Source organism: Marmota marmota, unplaced genomic scaffold (genome assembly GCF_001458135.2).
Source record: "Marmota marmota marmota unplaced genomic scaffold, marMar, whole genome shotgun sequence".
Taxonomy (NCBI): domain Eukaryota; kingdom Metazoa; phylum Chordata; class Mammalia; order Rodentia; family Sciuridae; genus Marmota; species Marmota marmota.
The window spans coordinates 15,408,220-15,427,060 of NW_026000174.1; the positions used below are offsets into that span (position 1 = coordinate 15,408,220).

Below are 18,841 nucleotides of genomic sequence, written 5' to 3' on the forward strand. Positions count from 1 at the left end.
GCAGGTGCATGCGCAATGAAGTAATGGTGGAAAGAGAGCATAGAGTACTTTGGGACCTTTGGAAAGTTCTGTCACAATATAGTCTTCCAAGACCTTGGTCATCTTGACTTTCTGTAAATCGCTCTGGTCCACTGTGTTAAGTCATCAAACCAACTGGACCTAGTAAACAGGAATATGGCATTACTCTGAATATTCTAATAAGATACGTGTGTCAGAGGATGAGAGATAAACCTTATAAAGATTCAGGAACCTACTATATAAGTGAAGGTTTTAGGAATCCAACTTTGAGATATGCTGGGATTTCCCTTCTAAGGTAAAGAACAAGTTATTGCACCATATAATTAAGCAAGGTATGCATGTCAGTTGGGGTATTTGGATTTGAGATGCAGAATATGCCATGTGGAGGATCCTATTCCAATGCATTTACTAAGTAGTCGGAATTCTAACAAAGAAAGCAAGAGAGCTTTGCCTGAGGACAAGGTTGTGTGGCAGTGTTACAAGGATCCATGGAGATGGGAGGAATCTCTGGCTAGCCTCCATGGGAGATGCATGGCATAAACCTCTAGCTAGACCATGCCTTCTGCATCAGAGAACTATGCATTCAAAGAGCAGCTTCTGATGTGCTGCTGGGCCCCGCAGAGATTGACTGAGGGACAGACACGGAGTAATTATGAGACTGGAGCTGTCCATCATGAGCTAAGTATTTACAGCCATGAAGTCATGATAAGGTCAGTCAGGCTCAGTAGCAATCTGTCACAAGATGGCAATGGTACATCCAGGCCTGAGGCACAAATGAGTTACAGGTGTCTCAGAGCTCTGCTCATGGAATCTGTTGCACCTGCAGCTCACACTTATGGCCTCCTGGGTCTTCCCTATGACCAGATGACGGAGGGAGAAAGCATCCCAGCCTGGCTTATGCATGGGTAGTCTCACCTGTAGGTTGATGTGAGTGGAAAATAGACTACTGCCATCAGAGCCCCAGGTGGCATAGAAAGGAGATACTACTAGTGGATGAATAGCAGTGCATTTAGTTGTAAGTATTCTGTGGGGTGAGAAGTGACCTAAAGTAGAGATAGACTCTTACTCTTAAGCCGTGGCTCTCCAAGGGCCTGAGAACTGCCTCAATGGAGCACTGGGATAGAGGCAAGTGGATGGACCTACAGGGATGGGCACTGAATGTGCAGATGTTTGTGCCTCACATCTGTGTTCTCTAGGAAGCATCCATCTCAGGAAGTGCTCCACAGGCTTGCAGACAGGACAATTTCTTTGCAGATGGCAGCCAGCCTCTGATTTAGCCACTCCAGGGCCAGCAACTGACCCATGAATGGAGGAGTCACATTGGAAGGGATGGAGGCTATGCGCTGGCCCGACAGCATGGCTCCCACTCACTGAAGCCAGTCTTGCAGCTGCCTCTGCCAATTATCTAACGTGCCAGCGACAGAGTCCAGAGTGCAGTTCCATCCCAGGACAAGAGCAAACAAGTGGACTACATCAGACCCTTCTAACCTGAAGGGAAGAGTGATTGCTCCCTATAGGAATTTAAAGTCATTCTGACTGTGGTTTGCCTTCTCTGGCTGCAGTGGTTGTGCCAGCATCGTGTAGATGCTGACAGCGTTTCTGGTTTCCTGGGTCAGGACTCTGCCTCTCATTGCCTAATTAAGCAAGATATGCATATCAGTTGGGGTATTTGGATTTAGGATGCAGCTTATGCCATGTGGAGGATACTATTCCAATGCATTTACCAAGTAGTTGGAATTCTTTTTTTAAAATATTTTTATATATATATTTTTAGTTGTAGATGAACACACAGTATCTTTATTTTTATGTGGTGCTGAGGATTGAACTCAGTGCCTAACGCATGCAAGGCAAGTGCTTTTCCACTGAGCTATAGCCTCAGCCCCAAGTAGTTGGAATTCTAACAAAGAAAGGAAGAGAGCTTTGCCTGAGGATGAGGTTGCCTAAGGCCTGGCTTGGCTTGATGGTGACAAAGGTGTGGCAATGGGCTTCTTCCCACAGAATCTACTATAGAATGTCACCTAGAATTAGCCTGGCCTGAAAGGTGTAGGGAAAGTGCTATCTTGTGGATGGGGTGCTAGCCTTGACTTTGTGGAGGTCAAGATTCTATCCCACTGTCTTGGAGGATGAGGAATATGTATTGAACCAATGTCTGTCGGGGGAATTCTGTCTTCACCTGTTGGAATACAGAGGTCCAGGAACCCAAAGGTGGATGGAGAAGCCACTCCTCTTATTATCATGTCCAGTGACCCAATTATAGTTTTGTTTTGTATTTCTCCAGCTTTAGGTTCTGGTGGATGGAGAAGTCCTAGTTTCTGGGATGAGGGGCATCTCTTCCACCAAGGGACAAGGGAATTCTCCATGTGATTTGAAGCTACAACTGATTCCTGGATGCCTTTGGGTCTCCATGCTTTTGCCTCTCCAGTTCAGAGGCAAACATGGATCTACTCTGTTGGCAGGGTGCAGGCAACCCTGATTTTCATAAAAATCTAACCCTTAATGGAGGCAAGAAGGAGAAGGTTTGCAGCTCAGGGAATTTCTGAGGTCATTTTGGTGCTTCTACACTCTGTAATGACATGAATGGGCAATTAAGGCACACCTGTCTTGACAAGGGCAAGGCAGCCACAGGCTGGAGCCTTCTGGAGTAAATGGTAAGCAGCTAGACTGGCTAAAGTGGTGGGTGAGCAAAGGAAATTCAGAGTGGACAGTGGCTAAGAGAAATGTTAAGTATCAGAGAAGAGAATGGAAATTAAAACTCCACTGAGCTGGGCATGGTGGTGCATGCCTGTAATCCCAGCGGCCAGGAGGGTGAGTCAGGAAGATCATGAGTTCAAAGCCAGCCTTAGCAACATAGTGAGGCCCTGAGCAACTCATTGAAACCCTGTCTCTAAATAAAATATAAAAAAGGGGCTGGGATGTGGCTCAGTGGTTAAGCACCTCTGGGTTCAATCCTTGGTACAAAACAAACAAACAAACAAACAAAAATCTAGAAACCTCCATTGAAAGAACACTTCTACCCATCAGATAAGGAATAATCTCTCTTGGTGAGGCCAAGAGAAAAAAGCATGTTCACTCAGGGTGGGAGAAGCAGAAAATGGTTTCATCCTTGTGGAAGGCAAGCATGGCAACATCTAGCAAAATGACATGCATTTCTAGGAATCTGTCCCAAATATACACTGCCAAAAGCTGAGTTGACCTTGGCTCAAGTCCGCTCACTACAATACCGTTTGTATTTGCAAAAGACCCAGTGGAATGTCATCAATAGAGCCACACTTCCCTATGGCAGCTCTGGGGAAGGCGCTGGAATCTGGACAAAACATGGGGTGATTTATTTGTTTCTTGCTAATGTGCACTGAGGGCCTGTGAGGTGCATGCTGGTTTACACGCGTCACTCCATTTAAACTCTTTAATTTGTACCAGCAATCCTAAATACAGAACCTCATGAAAACATAACCCCAATGGCAGCAATTCTCTCTGCACAAAGAGACTTACAGAAGTATTTTTAAGAATTAAAAAATATTTTTTAAAAATTATGTAGGTATGTGGTTAAAAAAAAAATCCCAAGCAGCACAGAAGAGCATGGAGTATATAATGGTATCGAAAACCTACAGCTCTACACCTCCCCATTCCAGGCTGGTCTCCAGGGGCAACCAACCCCTTTGAAGAATTCTGATTTTATGTCTTTCATGGGGTCACTTCTACATCTTTAAATAATGTGTTGTGTGACTCTGAATTTATCAAGTTTAGATATCACACATTGTCACTTCTAGGTCTATGTTAGACCAGGACAGCTTCAAGAACAAAAACTATTTCTCTTTCAAGACCCAGGACCTGGCCTTGAGACCAGCACACAGTGAATGTTAAATAAATATTTGTTGAATAAAGGAATAACCTGAGTGGTCAAGGAAGAGGAAGGCATTTGAAGCATAGAGAAAAGCAGGGGCAAAGCACAGTGGCTCCTTCTTCCTGACTGCAGAATCCTGATCTAATCCAGGGTGGATTTGTCCCCAGCTAAAATTACTTGATTTTCTCACTCCCTTGCAGCCAGAAGAGACCGGGTGATTCTGTCCTAGCCAGAGAGATCTCAGTAAAAGTTGCTGGGCAGAGCCACAGGGAAAGGTTTTCAAAGGAAACCTGAGGCCCTTGGCACATCATCTGGTACTTTTGTCCTTCTGGATTCTTCCTTCCTGGAACAAGGATATGAAATTTGGAGGCTTGGCAGCCACTTTGTAATCACATTCTGAAGATGAAAGTATTAAACAATAAAAGGTGCTTAATTTTTGAAGATTTTTATTCAATTCTCCATCAGCCCTGGACTATATATGTCTAGACATTATGTGATTTGATCCCAACAGTGCTGTTATTTATTTAGGATCATATAAACAGGCTTTCTATTGCTTGCTGCCATTTGCCTTCTTAACTGAAGGAGATGGAAAAAGAGTGATGCTCTTCATTATGCTCTTCTACTTATGTTTATTTCTAAAATTATCCATAATAAAAGGTTTGAAAGAATTATGGAAGTGAAAATACACATTAATCATCCTTGCAAATATGATTTCCAAAAAGGAATTTTGCAAGTGATGTTTGTAAGACATAACCAGGTTGTATTATGTAACACCAAAAGTAAGGCTTTTTTGTTGTTATTTGTAATGGGGATTGAACCCAGGGACACCGTACCACTGAGCTACAACCCCAGGCCTTTTATTTTTATTTTTATTTTTTTTTATTTTTTATTGTGGGTTGTTCAAAACATTACAAATTTCTTGACATATCATATTCCACACTTTGATTCAAGTGGGTTATGAACTCCCACCTTCACCCCATACACAGATTGCAGAACCCAGGCCTTTTTTATTTTTAATTTTGAGACAGGATCTTGCAAATTTGCCAAGGCCTCAAACTTAAGATCCTTCTGCCTTAGCCTCCCAAGTCTCTGGGGTTATAGGCATTCATCACTGTGCAGGGCTAGTAAGACTTTTAAATCTCCAACAAGCATGTGATTTGATTGCTTGTCTCATCAAATTTTCCTTTTTTAGTGAGAAGGGGATCATTGGCACAGCACCTTCCTCCATATACACAAGGAGAAATGAAACTACATTGCTGGATTTCTTATTTAAATAAAAAATCTGAGAACTTTATTTCATTTAAATTAACTGGAAGCTAAGAGCAGAGGTTGATGATCCCATACTGAGCTCAACGATAAGCCAACCAAAAGAAGGTGAAATTAACCTTCATGCATAGGACACTTCTTGGGCCCACTTCACCCCATCAGTCCAAATGCCATTGCTGCAGCAATCGGGTTTGTGTAGGTGTCACAATGCTATTCCTCAGTTGTATTGTGTTTCTCTCACTTTCCACCCAGGGCTTCTCTGAAGCCTCAGTGGGAAATGCCTGTGGGAGTTCACAGGCACTCAGGCACAGGAACCCTGAGTGTGGGCAGAATGAACGCCCCCAAGGAGCAAAACTGACTAATGGAGAATGGAAACCAGTGGACAAATCTCCCCACGTCCATCCTGCGGGCATACAATTCTGAGGTGCCCTCTATGCTGTGGGATCTAATAACACATGAGCCCAGCCTTGCCCAGCTTACCTCCTTTGAGTACAGCACCCAGTTCCTGCACAACCAACTCATCCCTCATTTATTTGAGACTTCTCCAATTTTAGCAGTGAAAGTCTCAAATCTTAGCAAACTCCCCAGTCCCCAGCAGACAGGAATGGCTGGCACAGTACAAGTTCCTCACTCTTGCACCCTGCAATCATCTCCCAAACGAGTTTTCTGAAGGCAGCTCCTTGTGTTTGGCACTGTTTTTGAAAGAGAACCCAGGCAGTGACAGACAATTTATTTGGGTCTTGCTTATCTCTGGGATGTTTCTAACCAGCTCAGAAAAGGGCATCAAGGAACAGCTGGCTAGATCATCAACAGGGCATCCGAAGCAAAAACCTGCCATGCTGCTTCCTGCTGTCGTGGATGGTTGTGTCTTGTGGCTTTTGCCAGGCATTCTTGAGAGCACACATGTGGAGCTGCATCTGTGAGCTCACCAGCAGTCAGAGCAGATTGAAAGAGCTTTGTGCCTCTGTCTTCTGGAATGAGTACTTCTAGTTTCTGGGTTAGACTTTTCTCTAATTCGAAGCTGGAATGTTTTCTTTCTGTTCAAATTAAGACCCAGCTAAGTGAAGTTTCCCTAGCAGTTCCAAGAGGCAAAACTCCGGACCAGTGAAGTGTTTTCCACCAGAAACAGAGAACTCCTGCCCCCTAGAGGATAAATATGTGTATGTTGCTTCCTGGAAGCTTGAGTGACTTTTTCTGGACGTCTGCAAGATTTCTTCTTTCTTTTTCTTAAGGGAAAAATTCTCCTGTTTGATCTTCCAATTTTGCAGTCGTGTAATAATTTCTTCTGTTGTTGAGTGAGAGACTCCCAGCCCTGTGCAAAGGTCCAGATGCATTGGTTTGAGTTGGTATGAACGGAGAGGATGGGGGTGGGGAATTCTAGGAGATTTTGGAAACAGTAGATATTTCAGCTTGCTTGCTCTGCAGGGCTGGTCTGTATATCCTGCCGACAAAGAAATGAGTTTGATATCAGAGACAGCTTGGAATTAATTAGGCCTACTCTGTAGATTTGCAGAAAATACAACTATCATGTCAACCAACCCCTGTAAAATTTCTATTTATATTGCTTACAAGATACCACTGAGAGCTTATATAAATCTAAGATAAAGGGACTCAATGTCTCCCTGTGGGAAAAATTAAGAAACCAAGCCACACCTCCAATGCTTCAAATGTGCCAGCACTTTATAAAAAGGCCTCCAGGGTGAGAGAACAATAAAAGAAAACCTTCCAAATAGCAGAACATTGAGTTTACAAAGAAACTTGGCCTGTAAATGGCATTCTATAATTTATGTTAAGACATTTAAAAAGATTAAAGAAATTAGTTTCAAAAGGATGAGTTTTTTAAACAGTTTCTACTAAAACTTCCAAGTGATAAAAAAATGAAACTACTCAATTGAGTATTAAAGCCTTTGGGTAAAAGGTAAACTTTATATTCTTTTAAGAATAAAATAGAATGGTGAATGTGTAAATAACCTTGAGAAATAAACTAAGTTGTTAATACAAATTTAAACACTATTCTTGTTTTCAAATCTAAGCCCTTTTTTCTAAACATTTTTAGATGGAAAAAGAAAAAAAAAACCTAAGTTCTGGTTTAATAGCTTCAACGTTCCTGCTGAGTTACAAAATAAATATGAAGATCAGTCCCAATAATGTGCAATTCACATTAGGTCAAAATTGGCAGTTAGGAAGATTTTAAAAAACCCTTCAATACTGAGACTTCTAATCAAGGTTTGGAGGATTCTATTATAGTCATGCCTTGGTATCTGCAGGGGAATTGTTCCAGAACCCACCTCTGACCCCCAAAATGCTCAAGTCCCTTCTATAAAATGGAGCAGCATTTTCACTAGCCTATGAATCTTGCTGTATACTTTTATTTTGTGGTGGTGGTGGGGTACTGGGGATTGAACCCAGGGCACTTTACCACTGAGCCACATCCCCAGCCCCCCTTTTTTAAAGAAATATTTTTAGTTATAGATGGACACAATACCTTTATTTTATTTATTTATTTTTAGGTGGTGCTGAGGATTGAACTCAGTAACATGTGCTAGACAAGCACTCTACCACTAAGCTACAACCCCAGACAGACCCCCTGAAGTAGGCCAGGAGAGGCTGGACACCTGAGGAATTTTCAAGAAGCAGTTTATTGACTGCAGGGTTCAGAGGTGGCTCTCGCCTAAGAATTCTTTCTCTGAACAAAGATTTTGGAAATTCTTTGAACTTTATATCCAGTGGGAGGAGGGCCTTGGAGGTTTTACATAACAAGTGCTCTCTCTTCCATCCTCTAGACCAACACAAGTTTTTACCAAGAAAATAGAGATAATATCTTTGCGTACAACAAGCTTGCAGACTAACTCACACCTTTTGTGTGCAAACCTGGCATTTTCAAGAAAGAGGAAACTTTAACCACAGTAAGCTTTGCAGACACCCTGCTGATCTGACAAGAGGAGAAGCTTAATTATGGCAAGGGTCTTCTGGGTGGGGGTCTCTGGCTTGCTTCACCCCAGTCCTTTTTATTCTTTTATTTTGAGACAGGGTCTTGCAAAGTTGCTTAGAGCTCCTAAATTGCTGGGACTGGCCTTGAACTTGCCATCTTCCTGCTTCAGACTCCTGAATCTCTGGGATTAAGGCATGTGCCATTATACCTGACTGTATACTGTTTATCATCTTTAGATTGCTTATAATAATACAATGTAAATGCTATGTATAGTGTTACATTGTATTATTTAGGGAATAATGACGAGAAAATATCTGTGCACTTTCAGTTCAGACATAATTTTTTTTTCGTATTTTATGTGCACATGCTTTCTATCTCTGTCTCTCCCTCTCTCCCTTCCTCCTTTCCTTTCGTTTCTTTTCTCCCAGAATTTTTAACTGCTGCTGGTTGAATCCACAGATGTAAAACCCACAGGTATAGCATACCAACTACACTCAATAAAATAAATATAAGGAAGCCCTTGAACCATGCTGTTAATTGGCCTGAGTGTAACTTTGACACAGGTGCTTCCCCGAAGTTGCGGATTGTGGGATTTCCTTTGGCGGGTCTGGCACAGGACACCCTGACCCAGGTATAAATTAATGAACACAAAAAGAGTCAGCACAATGAATTCTGTTGAGAATCCCCACGTTTCCTCATTTCCTTTCCAGTTTCCTTTTTCTAAAGTCATTTGGTCCTTGTTAAAGTACGTGGAGACTCTATGGGTGAATGACAACACGTACACAGAACACTGACATTGTTCTTCAGCTTCTTAGTTTTAGTCTCTTCCAGGGTGTCTTCCCCTTATTTTATCTTAATGATCCACCTCTTTCACAAGTCAAGGGAAACAAGGTACTGACCTGAGATGTGAAGTTCCAGATGCACCTTCAAGGACCAGACCAGGACCCTCTGGTATTCAGTAAGGCCAGGGTTAAAGGTGCATCTTGCCCCCTGGTGGCTGCACTTGCTTACTGCAGACTATGAAATGCTAATGAGCAAACTCAGCAGCCACACATCCTGGAGGAGCTGCTAAGTGTCAGCCTTCAGGGAAGGGTTGGACACTTTAGTCTGCTGGCTCAAAAGAACACCAGAGTATTTTCTAACCTGTACTCAAAACTTCTCTGTGATTAGGACCTCTGCTACCCTCTCCTGTACACAGCCACCTCAACCAGCCTATCCCCCAAATACTTCTCCCCCCCTCCCCGCCCTCTCTCTCTCTCTCTCTTTCATTTTCTAGGGAAATACCTGGAAGTATTTAGTTGTCTTAATTCTAAGAGAGAAATGATGGCTTCTGCTGAGTCTGTCTCTGGTATTTTAATTAGTTCAGCTTTCCCAATGGCACAGGACAAGGACTTTTGTGGCCCCACTCTGTGGTGTGGGCCTACTGGGAGTACCTACTGTTTCAGCTCAAGCAATTCTTCCCTCAGAACTTGGACACTGTTTGTCCTAAGGATGTCGGTTTTGTTTGACCAAGAAGCTTCCAAGAATTCTACTTCAGCGTGTGCCCCTGAGAATGAGCACATTCAGGGGGAAGACTGTGTTCTAGAAGCCAATGTGTATTTCATGTGATCCTTTTCAGTTGAGGGATTTGTTTCAAATAAGTGTAACAGAAGCCCCCTGAGCAAGAGTGGGGCTGGGTAAAGCAGATTACCTTTGAAATTAGCTGCTCTTTCAGAATTTGCTGTGATTTGGAACTGGGGAGGAAAGAGAAAAAAAGGAAGTAAAAGCCATCAAATCTGGCTACTGTACAACCTTTATCAAATGGAGTTCCGCCTCCATCTTGTCACAGTGTCTCTTGCAACAATGGCCTTACAATTAGGGGTTTTACAGGTGGGGCTCTAAACAAAGGATGCAGCAGGGAAAAGTAAATAAATAGAAATTAAATGTTAACTTATGTGCTCTTATATTATTTATCAAGGCAAACCCTTTGATAAAATAAACTATACCTTGAATTTTAGTTAAAAGATGACTAAAAGATGATTTTACCTAAGTAAAAATGCAAATGTGGTATTTAATTTCTGAAAGACTTTGAATTTAATTTTTAATCTTTGGAAAAGATAAACAAGGTAGAATTTCTAAATTTTCCAATTATTATTACTCGCACTAATATTCAAGAATATGTCAATGTAAACATGAGTATTCAGCTAGTTGATTATTTTAAACACCAGTATTTTATAAACTAGTTCTTATACTTTTGGAACTTGTATAATATTAAAAATTATGAACATCTACAGTTACTCTACTTAAATGGATAATGTTTTATTACCATATTTCTTCTATAAACTCTTATAATCAACAGAGATTGGTTGATTATAAGATATAAGAAAATATATTAGTATATTTTCTAAGATCTGTCAATGATTCTGAACCATAAATGGTAAAATTTTAAGTTAATAAGTTACTACTATTATTTTGAGACTTTTAAAGAAATTAAAATGCAGAGAAAATAAGGAATATGTTAACCAAAATTCTCTACCCTATGTATCATTTTCTATGTATCGGCACATTTGGTCTTCAAAACATTCAAATTAGGAGGATAAATTAATTGATGCATCCATAATGTGACTTTGTAATGTGCTTGATCTTATCCATGATATTTTTAAAAACTAGATATTTTCATTTAAACATATTGCCACTGGGCACTGTGGTGGCCTTCTGAATTGAGTCTCAGAACCATCTGTCTGGGGGGCAAACAAGAATTACTTATCCTTGACTCCTGTCCTCCACTGGTTGAGAGGAGTTCCTCTTGGAACTTTGTCTTCCCCACATTCCTGGATTGCACAGGTGTAATTGCAAAGTGGAGTCTCCTCATGTCTCTGTATTAGGGATGACTAGAGGCAGGAAGCCCCTGAAGAGAAGGGCATCCACAGGAACCAGGGTGGACCTTTCACTTCTGCAGTATCTGGACTGGTCAGTGAGGCTGAGAGAATGTGTTTGATAGACATTCTTTTGTGTATTGAGCATGAGGTTTTGATACAAGGTACATTAAAGTTAATGACTTAAAAAACAAAGATCTTGGGTGATGCTGTCTGCTGTTAACACATGTAGCAAAAATTCTTTATTTTTGACTCAGGTAGCAAACACGTTGCTTCTTCTGAATCTGTAGTCTCACTTCTCAAAAGTCTGTTTGTATTTGTATCAGTTCTCACTATGTTTTTGAGTACTTCCAGACTATAGAAAATTGTTTTAAAAATAAACAAATAAAAAATCCAATATTTCCTCTCACTACTTGCTGTAGGCAAAATATTTCTGTTTGCTCAAATTCATGTTAAAAATGTAACCCACAGTGTGATGGTATTAGATAGTTGGACTTTGGTAGGTGATTAGATCACAAGGGGAGAGCCCTCACAAATGGAATTAATGTCCTTATAAAAGGGACCCTGGAGAGCTCCTTCTACCATATAGGATACAGCAAAATGATGGCTACCTGTAAGCCAGCAAGGAGGCCTTCACCAGAAATTGAATCTAGGGCACCAAAATGATACTATGTCTTTTGGCCAAGAGTTTCTAAAGATTTATTTTTAAACTTGGATTACCTTTGTCTATTAATAGTTGTAAAGCCTTATTGATTCATAAATGTTTTGCGGCTCACATTACTTAGAATCAGAGAAGATAGAGAAACTTCAAAATGGAATTCTAAAAAAGATAAATTGGATAGGGTTGTACAGAAACTGGACTGGAATGGCCAGGTACCCATCTCATAGCTCTTATACCGTGGCATCTACTACAAAAGAAAGATCAGGACTTTCCCCAAATTATCCAGCTGCAAAGTGTCTATGCCATTTCTAGTTACTCTCCATGGCCACTCGTTGGCAGAGCATTTGTAGGCCAGATAATGTTGTTTCATTTCAAAGCATGAATGATGTGTGCATCAAAACATTCTATTCTAGGTGCAACCTACCAACTGACCTCTATAGACAGAGTAATGGGAAAAAAAAAAAAAACTGTTGACGGAGATCCTGTGTTTGTCAAAGGAATACATCTCTGGAACTCCATTGGAAGGCACCTTATCAAGTCTTCCCAAAAATGGCTCACAGGTTATATTAACTAGGGTTCTCCAGAAAATAGAATCCATAGATTCATTATGGGAATCAGTTCATCCAATTGTAGAGTCTGAGAAGTCCCATGCTCTGCCTGGAGACCTGAGAGAGCAGGTGGTACAATTCAGTCTGAATCTAAAGGCCTGAAAACAGGGAAGCTGATGGTATAACTCCCAGCCCGAGGTCAAAGGCCTAAGGGCCAGAGAGAAAATTTTTTAGGACAATGGGGGTTAATTTAAGTTCCTAAGTCTGAAGGCCTGAGAATCAATAGCTTCTACAGCCAAGGACAGGAAATGATGGATGGCCCAGCTTAAGGAGGGGGGAAGAGTTTGCCTTTGGTGTCCACCTGTAATGGTAAGGACAGATCTCCTTTACCCATCTACTGAGTCAATGTTAATCTCTTCAAGAAATACCTCACTGATAAACCCAGAAATATTGCTTTTCCAGCTCTCTGGGCATCGTCTTGGCCAATCATATCGAAGCATGAAGTTAATCATCACACGGGTGCCAAGGCTTCCAGTATTGCCACCTGTGTTATCACTGTGAGAACGTGTACCCCACCATTATAGCTTGTTATGAATCTCTTACTCTTAAACACAGGGATAAATAACTTGCTTCTCAATTGAGGTCCAGAGAGGGTATGGAGAATTATTTGACAGGATCTACTAAAATTGAACATTATGTATACAGTGGGCCCTCTTTTCTTTTCTTCTGTTTGTTGGTTTGTATTGTGGTGCTGGAGATCAAACTCAGGGCCTCGTGCATGCCAGGCAGACACTCTACCACTGAGTTGCATCCTCAGCCTAGGGCCCTCTGTTTATATAACAAGGTCTACATCCATGGATTCAACCAACAAGCAAATTGAGAATATTCATAAAAAACTGCAACTGTACTGAACATACATGGACTATTTTTTCTTGTCATTATCCCCTAAATAATACAGTATAACTACTGTTCCCATCTTGCATTGAATTAAGTATTATAAGTAATGTAGGGATGATTTAAAGGATGCAAGAGGTTGTGAATAGGTTATATACCCATTATACATCATTTCATGCAAGGGACTTGAGCATCTGCAGATGTTGGTGTGGTGGGGAGAACTAATCCTCCAGAGATACATAGGGACAACTCTATAAATAACATGTCCTCAGCAATCCTACTCCTAAGTATATACTCAACAAAAATGAGTGACATGTATAACAATGTGTTCACATGTGTGCAATATATACAACATGTTCATTATACATACAACATTATTCCTAATGGCCAAAGTTTAGAAAGAACAAAAGGCCCATCACCAATAGAATGGGTAACTAAATTTTCACATATTCACAGAGGAATATAATAAAGCAATAAAAATGAATAAAATACAGCTATATGTGAAAATATGAGTCTCACAAGTGTAATTTTTAGTGAATGAACCAAAACACAAGAATATATTCCATACAACTCCATTTATATACAGTTTTAAATCAGGCAAAATTAATCTCTAACTAATTGAACACTTAATTAATTGAAAATTAGAGTAGTAGTTACTTTTCTAATGCCCCCAGAGTAGGGGGTCCCAGGAGATTCTGGATCACTAGTAATGTTCTGTTTCTTTTTCAGAGTGATAGTTACACAGGTGTGATCATTTTCTGAAAATCCATCAAGCGGAACATATATGATTTGTGCACTTTTCTGTATGTAGGCCATGCTTTAATAAAATATTTAAAAATTATATTGAAGTATTTAAAATATCTTTTAAAAATAGTAAAATATATTTTTTTTTAAATAATGCAGCTCTCAGTCTCAGGGTAACTCCAGATCTGCCTCTTTGGGGCTGGTACATTGAAGAAACATGTTCTTCTAAGTCTTAGTTTTCTCATTCACAGAATGGAGACAATTTCTTTATTCAATAAAGATTTCCTAAGCTCCTACTACCTGCCAGGCACTGTTCTGAGTGCTTGGGGTATACCAATGAAGTAGCATACAAACATCCTTGTCCTTGTGAAGTTCAGATTCCAGAGTCTGGGAGACATTTATAGCATTGAAGGTAGTAAATGCTATAGTGACAAAAACCTTATAGGATCAACAATGTGGAGGGGGCAATATGAAATAGGGTCAGAAATGTATGCGTGATGTTTTAGACTGCAAAGTGCTAAAGAAGAGCAGGAAAGGGGGATGGTGTGCAGGAGGGTAGTAATCTAATCATACACAGACATGGGACATCTCACTGAGAAGGGGGTCTTTGAGTAAAGACTTGAAATAAGCTTTGTAAGTTGGTCAGATATCTAGGGAAAGTGCCAGGGAGCAGGAACACAAAACAAAGGCCTTGAGGCCAATGAGTGCCTGCACAGTAGAGAATTATAAGGAGATCAGTGTAGCTGGAGCAGAGCAAGCAATTTGGAGAGCAGTGGAAGATGAGATCAGAAGGTTTATGGAATACCAAATTTGGATGTGGCCTTTTTAAGGCATTGGAAGGACTTTGGCTTTTAGCCATTCACAGATTTGAGCAAAGAAATTGCATATTGTGTCTTGAGTTCATGGGGCTACTCTGGTGGGCAAGAGCAGAAGCAGGGAGCCCAGTTGCATCAGTTAGGATTCTATGAAAGAAACAGAAGCACTCTAGGCACCTCAGACAGAAAGGGATTCAATACAGGGAATTGAAATACAATTCAATACAATGTTTGGAAGGGCTAGAGTAGAAGTCAGACATCGCCACAGGCTTGGATTTCAAGGTCACACTAACTAAAAGCTGTGAATTGAAGTTCTCTGAAGAAGCCTCAGTTATGTTGAAGGACCTGCAGACTGTTGGACTGTGGCTGACAAGAATATCATGGTTCTGGAGAGATGGGATGTTACAGATGGAGAGCCAGAGTTATCTTGGGCTATCTATAGTTCCTGTTAATAATCATTTACTACCCATCTCTGTATCTGACCTTATATCCTTGTAACTATCAGATAAAACACTTGGTATATATCACTGACCTCTGGCCTTCATCAACCCTAAGGCTAAGAATGTGATTACATCAGAATCCTACAAAAAAGATTTTTTCCACTTTGCTGTAGCCCTCCTACTGAATGAGCCCCAATGTATTCATGAGTTTTTTTTCATTCTGACTTTAAAGTTCATGTAACTGAGATAATCAGGGACCAGATCAGGGAACAAAAAGTTAGATAAACTCTCAGGTTTTAATTCATAATCTATTACTTGTTAAAAACCTTCCCCACTCTCCAACCTTTCAGTTTTCTTTTTTTTGTGGTACTGGAAATTGAACCCAGGGGTGCTTTACCACTACATTCCCATCCCTTTTTATTTTGAGACAGTCTTGCTAAATTGTTGAGGGTCTCACTAAATTGCTGAGTCTGACCTTGAACTTGGGATTCTTCTCTTCAGCATCCCAAGTTGGTAGGATTACAGAGCTGCACCACCATGCCTGGTCTTACTGGTCTTACCCCACTCTTTCAACAATGTGTGAAATACAGAATGTGCCTTTATACACTCTCTTTCTCTCTCTCTCTCTCTCTCTCTCTCTCTTTTTTTGATACTACAGATTGAACTCAGGGGTACTCTACCAATGAGCTATATCCCCAGCCCTTTTTATTTTTTATTTTGAGACAGGGTCTCCCTAACGTGCCCAGGCTGGCCTTGAACTTATGATCCTCCTCCTCAGCCTCCCAAGTCCCTGGAATTATAGACATGTGCCACCATGCCCGGTTTGCATTCTTGAATTGAACAAAAGTCATACAAAATATGTCACTGATGTGGAAATAATTGCTAAGGTTGCAATACTGTTTATATGTTTCATAGGTGGCAGACTTAAAGGATGCATCAAAACCTTTCTTACTGGCCAGGTATGGTGGTGAGCACCTGATATCCCAGCAACTCTGGAGTTTGAGGCAGAAGGATTACAAGTTGTAGGTCAACCTCAGCAATTTAGTGAGACCCTGTCTCAAAAAATCCTGTGTTCACTCCCTAGTCGCAAAAAATAAAAACCCTTCTCATCTGGATATTAAATAAACAATGTAAGGAAAACATGAGAACAGAGACACAGAAACTTATGCAGATTAAAAGTGATAAAAGAAAAATTCTGAGATTAATCACAAGGGCCAGAGAATAGAAAAGGGAAGAAATAAGACAAAGTAGGTAATCAGTTAACAGCTGCTGGCAAAGAACCAAAAAGACTGTTTATGTTGAAAGCTTCAGTCCCTTCATGGCTGACCACCAGGGCCACCAAACCCTGTTGATTTACAAACCCTCCAGATGTTTAACCCCAACTACTCCAGAAGCAGGTGCTTCTACTTATGAACAATCCTCCTGTCCCATAGCCTTATCCTGCCATTCCAGAGCCAATGAAGGTCAATGTAAACTACTTAGACTTTCCTTCCTCAGAGTTTATACAAAGATACTCTAAGCTCTAGGTCCAGTGGACATGTTTCCAATTGCTGCCCGGGCCTATTGCCAATGGTTTTAGGAACTTTTCCCAGAACTGGTCTTTTTTTTTTTTTCTGTTTAGCATTTGTAAAGCCTCAATAAATCCCTATATTTCAGAAAGTCTGTCAATTCTCAAGAGTTTCGATTTGACAAAAGCTAGAAGACTTTGCTTAAATTGCAACAGCTTGATAAGATCGAGTAGCCCATGTTAAAGTTGAAGAGTTGAAGTAATATGTCATGGTTGCCTCGATTTGTGTTTCAATCGCAATTGGCATTAAAAAAAAAAAGGTTGATTTTTCTCGTCGGTAAATTGTCTGTTCATATATTATTCTAATTTTTCTATTTTTAAAAAATCGATTTGCAGACATTCTTTACATGTTATAAATCTCACAAAGATCCTTTCCCAGCCTCCTTCTTGCTTTTTGATTCTGGCGTCTTTTGTTATTCAGAAGTTTATGTGTTTGATTTTGACTTATTTTCCTCACAGTGTAAGAGAAGTTTTGACCTACAGAAAGCATTCGCCTGGGACTTATCTAAAACCCAACATTTTTTTCATCACACCTGTTTTTTCCTGCTAAAGTTGATGAAGAATCATGAACTTTTAATGACCCCTGTAGGCCAAATGATAATTAGGCACTCCTTCCTGAATTAACAACAATGGGATTTCTTTTAACCAATGAAGTGCAGACCCATGAGCTCTATCTTATCTGGAAGCCCAGCTTTTGCTGCTTACTTAGCATAACCCCTCCTAGCCCTTCAACACCCCTGACCTGACCTGCCATAGTTTAGGTTCTATTTCCTTGCTTCTTATGTCTATTTTGTTTATTTTGACAATTAGTTACATAACTCCTCAGAGCCTCGATGGTATAAATGGGAAAGAGTCGAGCTTACCTCATGAGGTTATTGTGAAGATTAAATGAATAAATATGTAAAATGCTTTGAATAAGTGCCCGATAACTCAGTAAGTACCCAAAAAATTTTGGCTATTCATCTTGTTATTACTATGTCAAATTTATTTGTGTTTCTCTTTATTTTGTTTTTTGGTCTTAAGATATACTTCCCCAAACAACGGGTTTTATTACAAATTTTCCTCCTCTCTTCTCTTTCCGGGTGCCTGGAAAGCCCTTCTTCAAGTTGAAGATGGCTGTGTGACTTGCTTTGATCAATGAGATATTATAAAAGTGATGACGTCATTCTTGGCAGAAGTAATAAGATCCCAGGATCTTAGGCATGGAGGGGAAATAAATCTTTTTTCCTTTTGCTCTCATGTTAAAACAAATATTCTTCTATATATTTAAAAAAAATTTTTTGTAGTTGTAGATGGACAGCATGCCTTTACTTTATTTATTTTTGTACACGGTGCTAAGGATGGAACCCAGTACCTCACACATGCTAGGCAAGTGGTCTGCCACTGAGCCCCAGCCCCAGCCCAATATTCTTTTATATTTTTATAAGAGTTTCGGAGGTTTATTCCAACATTTAGATCTTTACATTCCTTAGGATTACTTTCACGGATGGTATGTTGAAAAAATAATAACAGATTTAGTTTAAAAAACAAATTAGCTTTTACTGAAATCAGGCAACATCTCATTCTACAAAAGAGAATGGATATTCTGAGCTGGGCACAATCCTTATGCCTGTAATTCCAAAGACTAGGAAGGTTGAAGCAGGAGGATCACAAGTTCAAGGCCTTAGCCTCAACTTAGTGAGACTCTGTCTTATAAAAAAGTACAAAAAAAAAAAAAAGCGAGAAGTGGGCTGAGGATGTGGCTCAGTGGTAGAGATCCCTTGAGTTCAAGCCCCAAGTACCAAAAAAATAAAAGATATCCTAATCAGCTGAACAGCAGAGGGGGTTGGTTTTACAGGCAGGAAAGAGCTAAAGAAAGCATAAATAGGGAACAAAAAGTATATTGGTTATTTGAAGGTACTTTCTTTATAGAATTAAAAAAGTGGACAGTTCCTCATCATGCTAGGTCAGGTAAATTGGGCGCCTTCTGACTGGTTACTGTGAATCTCCTAGATGTCAGAAAACTGGTGCCTTTCAAAGTTCATTTTGATTATAAGGCATCCAGCAAAAGTGACTCCATTCTGGCTTGATCTGGTCTATTGGGCCTCATGAAGCAGCTAAGTCCAAAACAATGGCTTTCTATGCAATGTAGGGGTCCAATCCAATTTCTTATTTCTTTTCTTTCATTTTTTTTTTTTATGTAGACAATTAGCTGTCCTAACTCCATTCACACCCTCATGTTTCCTCCCGTGATTTGTAAGGCCATCCCTGCCATATACCG

At 40.2% G+C, this 18,841-nt stretch overlaps 1 long non-coding RNA gene across 1 annotated transcript; it reads right to left on the reverse strand.

The window, feature by feature from the left end:
- Window positions 1–5,116: 5,116 nt before the first annotated feature.
- On the reverse strand, window positions 5,117–9,182 carry LOC125612024. Its single transcript, XR_007342288.1, has 2 exons — window positions 8,957–9,182; window positions 5,117–6,566 (listed from the first exon to the last, which is right to left on the reverse strand). It is a non-coding gene; the product is annotated as an uncharacterized LOC125612024 (long non-coding RNA).
- Between the last annotated feature and the right edge of the window lie 9,659 nt (window positions 9,183–18,841).